Here is a 15298-nt window from a genome sequence, read left to right as displayed (position 1 = left end):
CGTCTTCACATTCTAATAAAATATGCTCCGTCGTTTCCCTAGCTTTACCGCAGCAAGCACATGCTTCTTCTTCCTTCTTATATCTCGCTTTATAGGTGCGTGTTCTAAGGCATCCCGATCTCGCTTCGAAAAGTAATGAGCTTCCCTTTGAGTTATCATAAATGGTTTCTTTCCTAATTTCGTTTTTTCCCCTTAAGTAGTTACTCATGGCAGGTTTCTTTTCCATTGCCGCCACCCATGAGATTAATTCAGCCTCTCTGACTTTCCGCTTGACCTTCTTTGTTGCTGTGTTGCCCACCCCACAGGCCGCATACTTGCTGGTAAGCTTCCTAGTTCTTTTCCTCCACTGTGAATCAATGTTTTGCCTGTACAGATACCTGAACACTCTCCCAGCCCATTTACTTTCCTCCATATTCCTCAGCCATTCTTCATACTCAATTTTACTGCGAGCTTCCCTCACTTCAAAACTAGTCCAGCCCATATCCCCTTGCACAGCTTCATTTGTAGTCTTCCCGTGAGCGCCCAATGCGAGGCGACCCACTGACCTTTGGTTCCCGTCGAGTCCTGATTGTACCCCTGATGGCGCTGCGGCGGCTGCCCACAGCGCCATCAGCCGACAGCTAAAGAAAGCACGTCCGCTTTTGGCGTCATCTATTGGCAAACAAAACAACGAGTCATGGCCGGTGGACAAGCGCTGCTAGGTTATGCTCCCTCACCGCTCGCACAACGGGCGATGCCTGCAGCGCGTCGTCTGCTGGTAACAAATCGAGCGTGGTGCACGAGCGCGATCGAAACGTAGAAGCTCTGTCTCTCGCCTTACGCCTGTTGCGCTTCGCCTAAACTAGAGCTATATAGGTGAGGGCGATGCACTCAGCGGAAGGTTTGGTTGTGGTTTGCTTTTTCGGAAGTATATCACTGAGAGAGAGAGAGAGAGTAAAACTTTATTAATATAAATAAAACAAGGCACGATGGTTGGAGCCCCTATTCCAGGGCCCCACTGGCACGAGCGGCTCGCTGGGCTTGGTCCAGAAGAGCCAACTGGCTCTCCCGACCCTCGTCCGCAAGCCATGCCTCCCACTGCCTATTCCTCATTAGTGGACGTTCGTGTAATATGGGACTGTCTATGTGCGGAGGCCTCCTGGGACACTCCCATGTGATGTGTTTTAGTGTGGGTGTGTCTGTGCACCACGGGCACTCGTCAGTGAACCTCGTGGGGTGTATTCTGTGTAGGTGGTGCAGGTTGGGGTATGTATTCGTCTGAATACGACGCCAGTCCCTCTCCTGTTGGCTGTTTAAATCGGAGTGAGGATGTCCAAAACGTCTCCGCTCCTGCCTTTGCTGTAGGAGGATGTCACGAGAATTCGGTGGAAGGTCATCGCTAGGCCATGCCGTTGCTCGGACGTTCAAACCTCAAGCAATACGGTCTGCCCTAGCGTTTCCTGCCAGTCGCTCGTGTGCCGGACACCAGACGATAGTGTGGTGCCCCTCCAGTTGAGTGCCTAAAATTTTGATTACTGATTTGGGTGCCGTTCCTTGCAAAAACAGGCGGCAAGCTGCTTGTGAGTCGGATAATATGACAGCCGAATTGGTTTGGCGCTCGGCGTCCTGAATGGCCAAGGCGATGGCTGCAGCCTCTGCCACGCATGCCGAGGCGGTTTTGAAGGATGCCGTTGTTATGTTGTTGTTGCATGTAGAAACTATGGTGAAAGTGTCTGAGCTGGCTCGACTGGCATCCGTATAATACACCCCCGGTCCCATGCCGAAACGTTTGTGAAGGGTCTTTGCCCTTGCTCTGCGTCGTCCGGGATGGTACTTGGGGTGCATGTTTTTGGGAATTGGGGCCACCGCGATGTGCGATCGAACATTGCGGTCTATCTGTGCCGTTTCCTCTCCGCAATACTGGGGTCTCAGGGGAAAGCCTAACCTCGCCAATACTTCCCTGCCCTGAGTTGAAGAACAAAGTCGTTCTTTCTGGGCATATAACGTCGCGACTGCGTATTCGTCAAAAGTATTGTGCAGGCCCAGTCCCTCGAATCTCTCTGTGCTAGCGCATTCGGGAAGACCAAGGGCGGCTTTGAAGGCTTTTCTTATTATTGCGTTTGCCTGTTTATTCTCTTGGTTTGTCAAGGCCTGATATGGAAGGGCGTATGTGAGTCGGCTAATTACGAATGCGTGAACCAGGCTGATGGTCTCTCCCTCAGTTAGGCTGTCTCTGCTTTTTGCCACTCTCCTTATCATTCTGGCCACGTTTCCTGTGACCGCCTTTAGTGTATCACTGAACGTCGCGGAAATTTTCCTTCGAGGCAGATTCCCACTTACCCGGAAAGTACTTGCCTGTCGGCAGAGAAAGTTTTCTGTCGTTTAGTATATCTGCACTTGATGCTATAACGCCATGCACAATCAAAGCACCCTTACCGTGATGACAGCGAAGGTATACTGCTACGTAAGAAACTTGAAGCAAAAAAAAATGTTAGAAATGTTTGTAAATATTTTAATGAATCTTGTATCTGTAATGTAAAAGACGTGAGCACAAAATGCAAAAACAGATATCAATACATTTATTGACATAAAAGATATACGTATATTTTTCTTTTGTATTGAGCACCAAAACAAAACAAAAATCTGGAATATGTTGTGTCGACGCACTTCTCCGTACCTCATGCCGTCCCCATTTGCTGCGACGACAGCTGCCATTCTTCAGGGTAGCGAGTTATACAAGGCGGCCGTTAGTGATCTGTTGCTTCTCAGCCGCTTCCACTCCTTTGTGACACCCCAAAGCTCGTTGGCCGATAGTCCGTGCAGACCGAGCCGCCAGCGCAGTTTTCAAAAGGCCTTGCACGTTCTCAATAATGTTAAGGTCTGGAGACTGGGGCGGCCACCTTAGAGAGCCGATTCCACGATCCTCGAAAAAGCTTGTCACCCTTCCGGATGTGTGGATGGGTGACTTGTCTTGCTAGAAGATGCAATCACCTTCCTGGAAGGGCCCATTCCGCATGCAGGGCACCATCACGTCGTCCTGGATTGAGCAGTAGGCAGCAAACGTGAATCTGTCCTCTATGCGGACTAGTGGACCAAGCCCTTTTTTGGTCACGAGGCCCCACACGCACACTGCTGAACGCCCACTTGCAGCCACTCACTGGAGGTATCCTGGTCTGTAACTGCAGAAAAGTATCATTAGATCATGCACTGACACCAAACCAACCCTTCCTTTACGCCAAACATGCGGTATTCCGCTGTGCTACATGGCGCGCACATTTATCGCCGGCTGCTCATGTATACGTTTCGTACTGATTTAGGTTTTTATTCACTTTCCTATTTCTTTCAAGTTATTTTGCTATTTTCTATTCTCTCATATCGAAACAGCAATTGGGCTGGTGGTGTGCCTCTGTTTGTGGCAGTTGCCAGCCTACTTCCTCCTTTTCCATGTCTATATATACTTTCAGCTTGTGCTAAAGTGTCTTTAAATGCGAACTAATACTGATGAGGGTAATAATATTAGTAATATTAGAGAACACAGCTACACTTTAATGCTGGTGAACGTAATCTAACACCGTGCCTTGAATATCAAGTTCTCTCTGGCATCTACGCCAGAGAGAACTTGATAGGCTACAATATCACACAATGCATAAAGAAGGGTAACCACCCGGTAGAGTTCTTTCAGCATTTCTTACTGTGATATAATTACCGTTAAGGATAAAACGTCACCTACCGGCGGTTTTCTGGGCGCCACACTCCGTCTCTGGTCCCACCAGGTCGTGAATGAACCTTCGTCGGTGAATACAACACTTTCCCAGTCGGAGGTAATCCAATCTGCGTGATCCTTCCCAAACTGCAGGCGTTTGGCTTTGTTGGTGCCTCGAAGCAGTGGATTCCTGCAAGCAATCCTCTTCTTGAGACCAGCTTCGTCGAGGCGGTGCGTCGCAGTCGTCTCGCACGCCCTAATGCCAAGTTCCTTCAGTACTTCAGGGACTGTGGCTTCAGTGCTACTGCAGCCACAATCACACGGTCTTCGTATTCAGTTGTTGCCCGAGGTCAGCGCCTGTGCTGAGCGCCCTTCACACGGCGTTCCGTCTTGAAGGCCTGAACGATCCTGTTTGCTGCTTTTAGTGGCCTCCTTGTAGTTGATGCAATGACCTGCCTCGTGGCCCACAAAAATAAGGAATTAAACTACACATGCCCCTATCACTTTTTATCAAGCCAGTACGCAAGGCGTTCAGCATCCTACCTTTAATTCCTCTCGTAGTATTTTGGAGCCCATATTTACATGTATGAACTAGTACATTATCACTGCTATCTTTACTCCGGCATTATTAAATGGTAATAGACTCGAACATGGTCCACCAACCGAACTGATCATAGCGCTGCCACTCGGCTGAAAACCATGCAGGGGTTTTGAAGCACTGCTGCCGATTATCGCACACACAGTGACCATTTAGCCGAGGGGAATTGCTACCGTCGTATTTTTTAACTGCACGCACTGATTCGCGGTTAGTGCCATAAGGTTGGTTTGAAATTTATCCTCGAGCGAGTCTAAACTGGTATTTCTACTTTCATTCCCGACGCAGGGACAATACAGCTGAAGCTAACCATATTTCCATGAAAATTCACACATTTATTCGCTGGAGAACTATAATGCTGCGTACTGCGTTCTTGGAAATGTATTCAGTTGTGGCTTCAGCAAATGCGAGTTCTACGACGAATTCATAGAGCTCGCATGATAGTGTATCACTGAATGATACAGAGTATCATTCAGTTATAGATAAAGAACAACCAAACCTTCCGCTAAGTGCATCGCCCTCACCTATATAGCTCTAGTTTATGCGAAGCGCAACAGGCGTAAGGCGAGAGACAGAGCTTCTACGTTTCGATCGTGCTCATGCACCACGCTCGATTTGTTACCAGCAGACGACGCGCTGCAGGCATCGCCCGTTGCGCGAGCGGTGAGGGAGCATAACCTAGCAGCGCTTGTCCACCGGCCATGACTCGTTGTTTTGTTTGCCAATAGATGACGCCAAAAGCGTACGTGCTTTCTTTAGCTGTCGGCTGATGGCGCTGTGGGCAGCCGCCGCAGAGCGCAGGCCACGCGCTCGCGTGTTCCCTCGGTTCCCTTTCATAAAGGACGACAGTGTTCATGTGCGTGCACCGTTGTAAGCAGAAGAGATCCTATTATGTGCCGAACTGCAACTTAGCTTCACCTTGTGCTGTGGCGCTTGGGGTTACCTATCACAATACATATCCTGCTTTTTTTGTCTTTTTTTTTTGCCGACATGACTGTTCGTTTCCTATGGCTCATACGTTATTGTTTCACAATTTGTGCTCGAGCAACTGCGTGATATCAGTGGCGACTCAGGCAGAACTCATGAAACCAACTTTTGTTGTCTTTGTTAGTGCCCTTCTTAAAGGGGCCCTGAAACTGGCATGCCGCATAATATAGATACCACGACCACCACAAGCTCTGTTCGCAGGACGATCAGACAGCCGTGTGTATTTTGTGGTCTCTGTAAGTGATGTAGCTCCAGGTGTCCATCTCGCGTTTAGAGAGTGCCACACATGCCTGAACCACAAGTAGCAATGTGTAAAAAAAAAAAACTTGACGAGGACCTTGCTACCTTGCCATGCACCATGTAGCTTCCAGCACACTAGCTGAGGCGAAAGGAGAAAGCAATGCATCAGTGCAATAACTACTAATTCCGCTTACAGTTCAATGATTCGAAACATTTTTGCAGCAGGCGGTGTCCTTTTGTAGTGAGGTAACTATGATCAGTCGGAAGTGTTTCAGTGCCCCTTTAAGTGTTTGTTAAGTGCTTTAAGTGCATGTTAAACTTTTATGTCACTTACTTTCCATTTATTGATATGTTGATAGTAAGGACACCTCTATATGCTCTCTGGAGGTCAATAATTATCATTGACTGATGTTAAGTCTGCACAAGTGTATCCCCATGTTGTATTACCAGTGGTTTAGTTATGCTTCCCAGGACAGCCATTTGCACTGTATTCAACAAACTGGGAAGAAGCATAAATTATGGTACATATACCAGCTGGGGTCATTTGAATCAAACCATTCTTTCAGAGTACTCAACTCTGGTGGCCAAACTTTTTAAATACTCATCGTATGCAGGTTTGACACTGTTCCATGTTACTTCTCATGTTCTGTTTGGCCAGATATACCCTCATATGCTAAAAAGTGCAACAAAAATGGGCTTGAGTAAAACGTATGAGGCAAGTACAGTGAACAAAATATTGAGTGCATGTGGTTTATTTTGTGAAAAAATACAAGTAAGGAAAGGGACAACAAACAGCCATTGAAGAATAACCACAACTCTATGCACACAGATCATAAGTGAACTGCAAATATCACGGAATACCATAAGATGAAAACTTGCATCAGAATGCGTAGTGTAAATCAGCACTTCAATGAAGAATACAAGTTGCAAAAGAATGTGCATTGCTAATTTACAAAAAGTGTGTTGAAGTTGAAGTCTGCAGGTTTGGCCAATGCAAACAAGTGCAGCATGTAGATCACATGGCAACGACCGTGTCTGAAAAGTATGAAGTGGCTGAGTGGCAAAAAATGCTGGATTTCCAAACAGAAGACCGCACTTACTCTCAAGGCCGCCACGCTTTGATGGAGCCAAGGTCACACGCACAAATGCCTCTATGCAATACAGGCTACTTGCAATATCGCCAGCCATGGCACGACTTCAGGTGAATCACCTAATGCCGAATATGCAAACGTGCCACTGGAATTCATCTTTTGGTGGCACAGCCAGAGTTACTTTTAAAATTTCACACATCAACTGAGCAGTCTCTGCAATTATGTTGCTACATGTAGTTAGAGAACAGTTAAAAAGGTGACTCAAGAATGCAGTGGAAATATGCTTCAATTTCACCAATGTCAATGCAATTGTTTTTACACATAACTGGTGCCGTCCTGAAAGTGGACGAATTTTTGCGTAGCACGTCACACGAGCATTCAGAACATCGAATGATGGCAGGCGGTCGACAGCGGTCGTTTCACATTATGAGAGAAACTGCAATTTTCTTTATGCCACAAGTTGCCCAATTTTGTGTTTTGCAGTAGGATGTTAGCAGTGCTATTAAGGCACTTAATTTCTCATGAATAGTAGTAGCGAGAAAAAAAAAAGTAAGAAAGCAGTGACTTTTTGTGCGTAGACTATGCATACACCTGGTGCTCTTATGGTCATCTTTTCCCTATCCGCCAAACCATTCTAAACAAGAAAAGTTTATACACAGACCACAACTAAACCACAGGTACCGTTGGTAAGCAAAGTATATTTATTCGGTGGCATTTTTTGCAGCCCTGCTATTGGGCTTTCCTTCCTTTTGAGCTGTGCAGGTTCATTAAGAAGTGATGAGACAGTTTGACAATTTTAATCGTTGAAAGACTTAGTGAAACCTTTCTCGGGTTGTTTTTTGTTGGTTTCAGACTGTGCACATTGCATTTTAAGGCGTGTTTTCTGTGTTCGTTGCTTTTTCTTTATGGGTAGGGCATGTCAACGTTTTTTACACCATTTCAAGTATGTGGTGCCATAGACTGTTCTTAGATGGAGTCTTGCCCTTTCATTCTGTACAATACGATGTCGTTTTTTTGTGTCCAAGGCCATTTTACAGCGTGATTGTAGCATTTTGCTAAGTTTTGCCTCTGTCACCCAAGCTTGAAAGATTGCTACCCACTGCTGGTGGCATGACACATGTCACATTTGTTTTTCAATGAAAGGAAGTCTCACTTACCCTGTGCACTGGTTGTCTTTTGTCTCTTTGAATTGCAATTTGTTGCCTATATTTGCTCTTCTGTTGCATTTCGGATTAGGAATGGCTATCATAATTGAAATTTAACCACATTGCACACAATGTGGATGATATGTAATTGCGATATATGGCCACCATAAATATAATAGAAGTTAATAATTCAATAGTGCCTTTGCATGGTGGTGCAGCCATGAATTGTGGCTATAAGGCACCAGTCCTGCAGGTAGCACTGCTTGTGCAGAATATAGTTCAACTCTACTACTTTCAAACATCATTGTCTTTATCTGCATTTGTATAGCTCCAGTTTCTGTGTACACACATCTGGTGGAAGAGTGGCTTGCACCTGCTGTTGGGTTCAATGAATAGCCAAATTTCTGCCCGTTTTCATGTTATTAGCATATTAGTAAAGCCAGTCGTTTTTATAGTAGCCTGTTTGTCCAGTGTAGAAGCCGCTGCAGGGTGCCAGGATCTCGTACACATCTTCAGCTTTGCAGGGGACACAGCATCTGGCACACAGTTTGCCACTGGCCATGTATACGGGGCAAGTTGAGTTCACTCACTAGCAAAGGGAGGACCAAGCTTGTTGGATATGAAGTAAACCGCCTGTATACTCAGTGGCCTTTTTCATTTCGTGTGACATATATAGCGACCCTTGTTTTAAGCACTTCTTGTCCAGCAGCAGTCGTTTGCTTTTGAAACACTCAGGATAGCTTTCAGCAAGCCGGACAGGAACAACACTGAAATACCAGCAGATGTTAATTCTCGCACTTATTATGCGAAGCTTCGTACAGTATGATGAGGGCGTAAATAAATGAGGGTGTTCCTCAAGGCCTTCTAGCACGTCACGAGTTTGGAGCAACATGATGTGTAGCACTTTTTTGATCGCATGCTATTGGTTTAGCAGGTGTGGCCATGCTTGAAGTGCAGTGCAAGGTCAAGAAAACAGATATCTATGAGCAGCACCATGGTAAAGGAGACTCTGGCAAAACTAGTGGGAAGCCTGTTGAACATCTGGTTGACCCACTACTTGCTGGCTCCATCAGGCAAAGTATGATAAAGAGAAGGAAGTCATCAACACTCGGAAGGTTTTTACATATAAACACTGTGCTAAGGTCATAACATGCCAACAAGTCTTAGTGCACAGGCTATGCACGACCAACTACATATGCCTTCTGTTCGGACATTGCTCATTGCAACTAACAAGGATGGAGTGGACAAAAAAACAACAGCAGCTCCATTAATTTGGTTTCACTGGTATCAACAGTGTTTTGTAAGCGTACATTGCCATACTCCCCAATGCCTTCTTGGGTGACATCAGCAACGACCAGCTTGAGGCAAGGGGTAATAGACGTCTTTACAAGCTAAAAATGCATGCATGCATGGAGAGCACATTGTGTCCAAAAAGTAGGCACTTCACAGGGGCACTGGAGAAGGAACAGATTAATAACAGTGCGCAAAGACAAGCTACTAAATACCCAACACTGTTGCCATGTAACGACCTCTGAAACAATTCCTCTTAAAGAGGAAATTATCTTTGTGTATCCATAAAAAGGGCAGATGGGCAAAGCCCCTTCAGTAATGCTGCCAGCTTCAAAAGCCCACTTTGCAACCCCCCCCCCCATCCTGAATGCTTCCTTCTTAAGACTTTGCTGAGTGCAAGCATTCTACTGTCCAAAATCTGTCATTGAGAGCACTGTTGGTTTGGTGGCAATAAAGTTCAGAAGCAATTGCAACAAACCTCCCTTCCTAGTTGGCTTGGATGCTTACGGTGCTTATAAAGCAGCATCAAGGGGCAAGCAAGGTGAACGTATGCCTCCAATCCATTTTTCGTTTATCACACTGTTCTGTTAGTAACAACCATGAGACTTGAAACCAACAAGCTCAAGTTCGGCACTCGCATGGTTACTGCGGAGGATCCATAAAAAGCACAAAAACAGGAAACTCATGGGAAAGGATAAAGCACCATTTAACACTTTGTATTGCTACAGCCCACCCCCTTCATTTATCTTGTCTGGTTGTGCTACATCTTTATACTATAGATAGGCATGAACTTAGGCGATGTTCCCAATCAGTGTCCAATTTTTATGTACACTATGTGCTGGTTCAAAAAGGCTCGAAACACTGCAATGGAAGCTTCAAGTAGAAAAGGTGCCTGGGAGAAAAAAAAAGCTGTGCTGCAACCATCTTGGCAACATCTTGTCCCCTTAGTAAAAATTGTGCTTCCATACTAACTTGAGCCCTCCAGTTTAGAGTAGAGTACCAGTGCACTTATGAACAATGAATCAATTCGCAAAGAGTATGTGCAGTCCAGCCAAAAGCAGGGGCAAGAATCCGCATTGTGCTCCTGCATTGAAGGTGAATAACATGTACCATAATGGCGAATGTGCTTTAGTAAGCTTCCCTGCAATATGAATTTGTAATGTACAATGAATAGTCGATGAAGCTTAGCACGAGCACAGATGCACTTGCAAATTATGTCACAATTGAAAATAATGAGCACAGTGTAAACCTATGTGCCCTTTCCACTCTTAGTATGCTTTACTGCACAATGCTTATTTACACCCCTGTATTGCGGTGTAGCAAGCTACAAAAAAAAAACGTAGCATAATTAGGCTTTTTACGATTATCTTTCTCGCAAAACACTATCTCGCGGTGAAGCCTAAGCAATGTACTGCGGTGAAGCATACTAAAAGTGAAAAGGGGCCACTGTCACTGGACATAATAAGAGTTCTTTAATTATACACTCGCGCACCCGCCGCCTCTCAGGTCGCCTAAGTAGACATACTATGCTGGCTGATAGCGGCCCTCTCCCACTTTTAGTATGCTTCACCGCGTAACTAAAATGTACTGCGGCGAAGAAGCCGTACGTTTGTATAGAGTGAATAAACAAGTGTTTTTTTTTTTTTTTACAACAGTACAGAAATAAACGCGCACCATACATCAGTCTACCACGCGGAAGAGCGTCGCAACATACGGTAGCTGATTCACACAGTCCGTGTAGCCCACTTATCAGTCGTAAAGGGTATTATGGGTAATTCAATATTTCAGACACACATATGTGTTTATGTTTACGTTCGCACTCCTTGCGTAATAAGACTCCCAGAACTTCCACAATAGAACGTAATTTACAACACACAAAAGCAAAGAACACAGAGATATGTCTCGTTTTCAACTCGGCCGTCATGCAAATGACATATAGCGCGGAAAAACGTGAACATGCTGTGTGTTAGCGTCGTAAGCTTCATACTAGGCAAGGAGCTTGCACACCACAATCCCGCGACAGCCGCTAATGAGACCAAGACGGGAGCACATGTCTGTGAATGCACAAACGGAGTCGCCACTCTGCTCCTCCGCCACCCCCGCTGCACGGCTGCACCACTCGTTTCAAGCACAGCACACCAAACACACATTCAGCGCTGAACAGTGGGTGGTCGACGCAGTTGCATTGACATGACTTGCAGCGAGCAGCACATCCCTCGATGTCCGTTAAGCAAAGTCGGACACGGCGACGCCACATCGCGGTTCGCAGAACTTCGCTGCCGAGGCGCTAGGCCAGTTCGATATTTTAATTGTCACCACCGCCGGGTTCTCAAGAAAGCACGGGTCACACAACGCGGATTCTGTACTGCCAGAGCTCACCGAGGCCAATGTCGCACTGCCCCACCGCCACTACTCACGGCTTTCCGCCAAGTAACACAGAACCTACAACCAACACACAAGCAACGCACGCACAATCACATGGGCAATGTTGAACAACGCGTGGTCCAGAGAAGGATCACGCCGAGGACGAACACGCAACGGCGTCGCTCGGCGCCAGCATCGCGCCTTCTCAAAAATCCCTAAACGATGCTGTCTCTAGGCGCCTAGGATCAGGTCACGTGAGGGTTTTTTTGTACGACAAATAGACGCACGCCCTGTTTAGCGATGTTTGACCCCGTCGAGTTCGACCCGCTACTGATGGACCTGAGCCTTAAAATTAAGCAGTCAGGACGAAGGAAACCGCTCTTATAGTGCAGTTGTGGCCCTATAGCGATTTGATAACTAGTCTTCACTTCGCACGGCACGTACACAATAAGCGGCAAGCAGCGAAACAGCGCTGCAGTGTGCCAATAACATCTTGTACTTTGGCCACCGTTCCCGAACACTGCCGGTCGCATTCCCGTAGATGGTGGGTCTGTGTGTGCTGGTATATGCTGACACATTTCTTAATTGCACAGAAGCACTGTTTACCTCTGTGTCAAGCGGGAAAGATGAGACAGGGCATTCGGTACAGCAGCATAAGCTCGTCCAGTAACCAATGGTGTCAGCGATGGCATCCGCGTTTTCGCGAGAGAACTACACGGCCTATAAGTGGGGGCTTATGCCGCGCAGTTTTCTCTAATAATACTTTATGGCACGCACGAACTGTAAGTATGATGAATTTAAACAAAAGCGAGGACCAGTAGTAACAGCCCATAATATATATGTGTCTGGATCATAGTTGTTTTTTAAGTGGCTCGGTCGCTCATGTTGACTCGTCTGAGGGAGGAACAACGATAGTAACTCTATGGAACAACGCGGCTCATAAGTGCAGATATGTATGTTTCACTATGTTTTGACATTATTTCACGTCAGCGATGGACCGTTTCTACAATATCCGAAGCCAACAGCGATCTGAAGCTGAAAATGTAGATGTAAAGATGTAAACAAATGCAGCGGTTTGGCAAATCCGACGGGGAAGGCTGCCCTCGAAGGCTTCTTGAATATGCAAAATGTTTAGTGAATGTTTAAAAGGAATACAAAAATTGGAGGACGCTTAAGCTTCGCCTTCAAGAGTGGGACGCGACAGCGTTCCCGTCGACCCGCCAAGGGGTATAAGACAATGCGCTACGGCACAGCGATCACTTACGATGCGCCCCGCATCGGACTTAGCGCCCACCTATCACGCGGTGAGCGTCGAGCAACGCAGCGTTCGGCGCGGCAACGAAACGTGCGCTTGAGCGAACGGAACGAACCAAAGAACTCGGTGTCTCGGAGGGGAAACGATCTACGCCAGCCAAACGTCGTGATCGGCACGGGCAGAGAGATAGATGGTAATCTAAAGAAAGGAACAGCGCTTGATGCTGCAACCGGGAGCACGGCGAAGCGTCGTCAGGAGAGAAGGAGTCGGGACCGCGACGCGCCTGGCAGCGGTCCCGGATGGATGGATGGATGTTATGAGCGTCCCCTTTGGAACGGGGCGGTGGCTTGCGCTACCAAGCTCTTGCTACTATGCTGCCTAATATCCTACCTAGGTTAACCCATGAGAAAAAAAAAACACACTATGAACTACCACGTCCAAATTTTCTGATACCCTATTGCGAACTGTGCTTTTGTACGTCTCCGTCCTTTGTCGTTTCCCTACTTTTCTTCCACCAATCCTCCAATCGCCTCTTACTGATGTGTATTGCGGACCTGTTTGCTTTACCACTGCTCCCGCTGAACCCAAGGGCTTCAAGGAGGCCAGTGGTGCCTAAATCGACCGCTGGGTAGACGTCTTCACATTCTAATAAAATATGCTCCGTCGTTTCCCTAGCTTTACCGCAGCAAGCACATGCTTGCTGCGCGCGGCGCGCCTCCTGTCGGGGCAGCGCCGTACATTGAGAGGAGGGGGTCTTCTGTGTTTGCCGCAAGATGGCTCTGCGTGTGCGGAAAGCGCAGAAGAAATACAGCGGAAACGCACTTCGCAACTCGTGTAATTGCGACTTCTGTACGTTACATGTTCATAATTACCGATATATACACCGCAGTATAACTTTCCACGGCTCGTTTCGAAGGCAACACCGCATTCACTAGAGGCGCGTTTGTACCGCTTGGAAGCATCGAACTCGTGTGGCGAACGCGTATGGATATTAGACATGAGCGCATTGTTCAGGCCCCAGCACATGAATATTTCATTGAAAGTGTGTTATATATACGCGAATTTTTCTGTGCACAGAGTGACCCTCCTGATTGGCTAAGTGCTTTGGACAAAGTGACTAGCCTACATCGTTCTTATCACACCACACTGATCCGGCATTGACTAGTTTTTTTATGGTCATGTAATACTTACATTGTACCTTCTTTTGCCAAGCCGGTGATAAAAAAAAAACTCGTGGCTGAGCGGTAGCGTCTCCGTCTCACACTCCGGAGACCCTGGTTCGATTCCCACCGGGCCAATCTTGGAAGTTGCTTTTTATTTAAGAAGCGCCTGCCGTGATTTATCGCTCACGGTCAACGCCGCGGACGCCGACGACACCGGCTTTTCTGCGACACGAGCTCCTTAACGCTATCGCGTTAAAAAGCGATGTGCAAGCACACATATCAGCGACAACGAACTCCGCGTGCCTTTATTGGCCGCGCTGTTACCACAACAGCGCACTCGGGCCTATTCACCCAGCACAGTCGATCGGTGAACGACATGCTGCCCCGGTGAAACCATTAATAATTAATCGGGATCCATGAAACGAACAACCGACGCACACTCAACTTGGGCACAGGTGCACAAATCAACCTGCGAAATCCCCGCGGCACCCTTCCAAAACATTTCCAGCGGCGTGCGTCAAAGGGCAGCACAGGAACATGAAAGAGGCGGATTGCGTCGCCTGTTTTCAGCTTGCGCTAAATATGCATTGAGACTTTTTCTTTATGGCTGTTGACTTTATATCTCTTTTTCTGCGAACTGCTTCACTCAGTGGCGTAGCAACAGGAGGGGCCGGGGGGCCATGGGCCCCGGGTGCAAGGGGCCAGTGAGGGGGGGGGGGGTGTCATATACGTCTGAAGACACCCCTCTTTCCGCCGGCTACACCCGGGGAGGGGGGTGACAGAAGACCTATGGGCCCCGGGTGCCAGACGACCTAGCTACGCCACTGGCCTCACTTACATCTGCATATGCCTCCCCCCGCCCTCCCCGGCGTGGGGACCAAACCATCTAATTCGAGATCGGGCCTGCCTGCAAACTGGTAAAAAAACAAAATAAAATCTAATAAAAACATCACACTTCAAACAAATAATCACACTTCAAAAGCTCATAACGCCAAGTGAACACTATCTGTGACGACCTCTTCCTATACACGTACAGAAAGAAAGAAGATGAAATTAGGAACTCTAGCGGTGCAGCAACAAGGACCATTGCGTGGCATAGATAGCGTAACGGCATAATTTACTAAGCAGGTAAGTGGTGCCTACTGCAAATTAAGCTCGACGGCGATAGCAAATGCTTTCAGGCATCATAGGCAGCTGTACTGGAAATGTGCGCCTCCGCTCGCCAAGTAATTAGTAACATTAGACATTAGTGTATTCTTCCTGGACCCCCAAGTGTGTTCTAGCATAGCGGAACCATACTGTCGTTATCGTAATGGATCTCTGGCAGCTTCGCAGGGGCTAGCTAATGCGTGTTGTAATGGTAACACTAAACACCCTATTGTAAATGCGGGTGTCAATCGGCAGCCTCAATGCAAGCTTTTATTAAGCTTACGTTCTTCCTTTCCGCGCAGAAACGGCGCAACAGTGCACACAGGACGCGCTGGAT

This window comes from Dermacentor albipictus, unplaced genomic scaffold (genome assembly GCF_038994185.2).
Source record: "Dermacentor albipictus isolate Rhodes 1998 colony unplaced genomic scaffold, USDA_Dalb.pri_finalv2 scaffold_36, whole genome shotgun sequence".
Lineage (NCBI taxonomy): Eukaryota > Metazoa > Arthropoda > Arachnida > Ixodida > Ixodidae > Dermacentor > Dermacentor albipictus.
The sequence above is the reverse complement of the archived record's forward strand: the minus strand, read 5'-3'. Positions refer to the sequence as shown.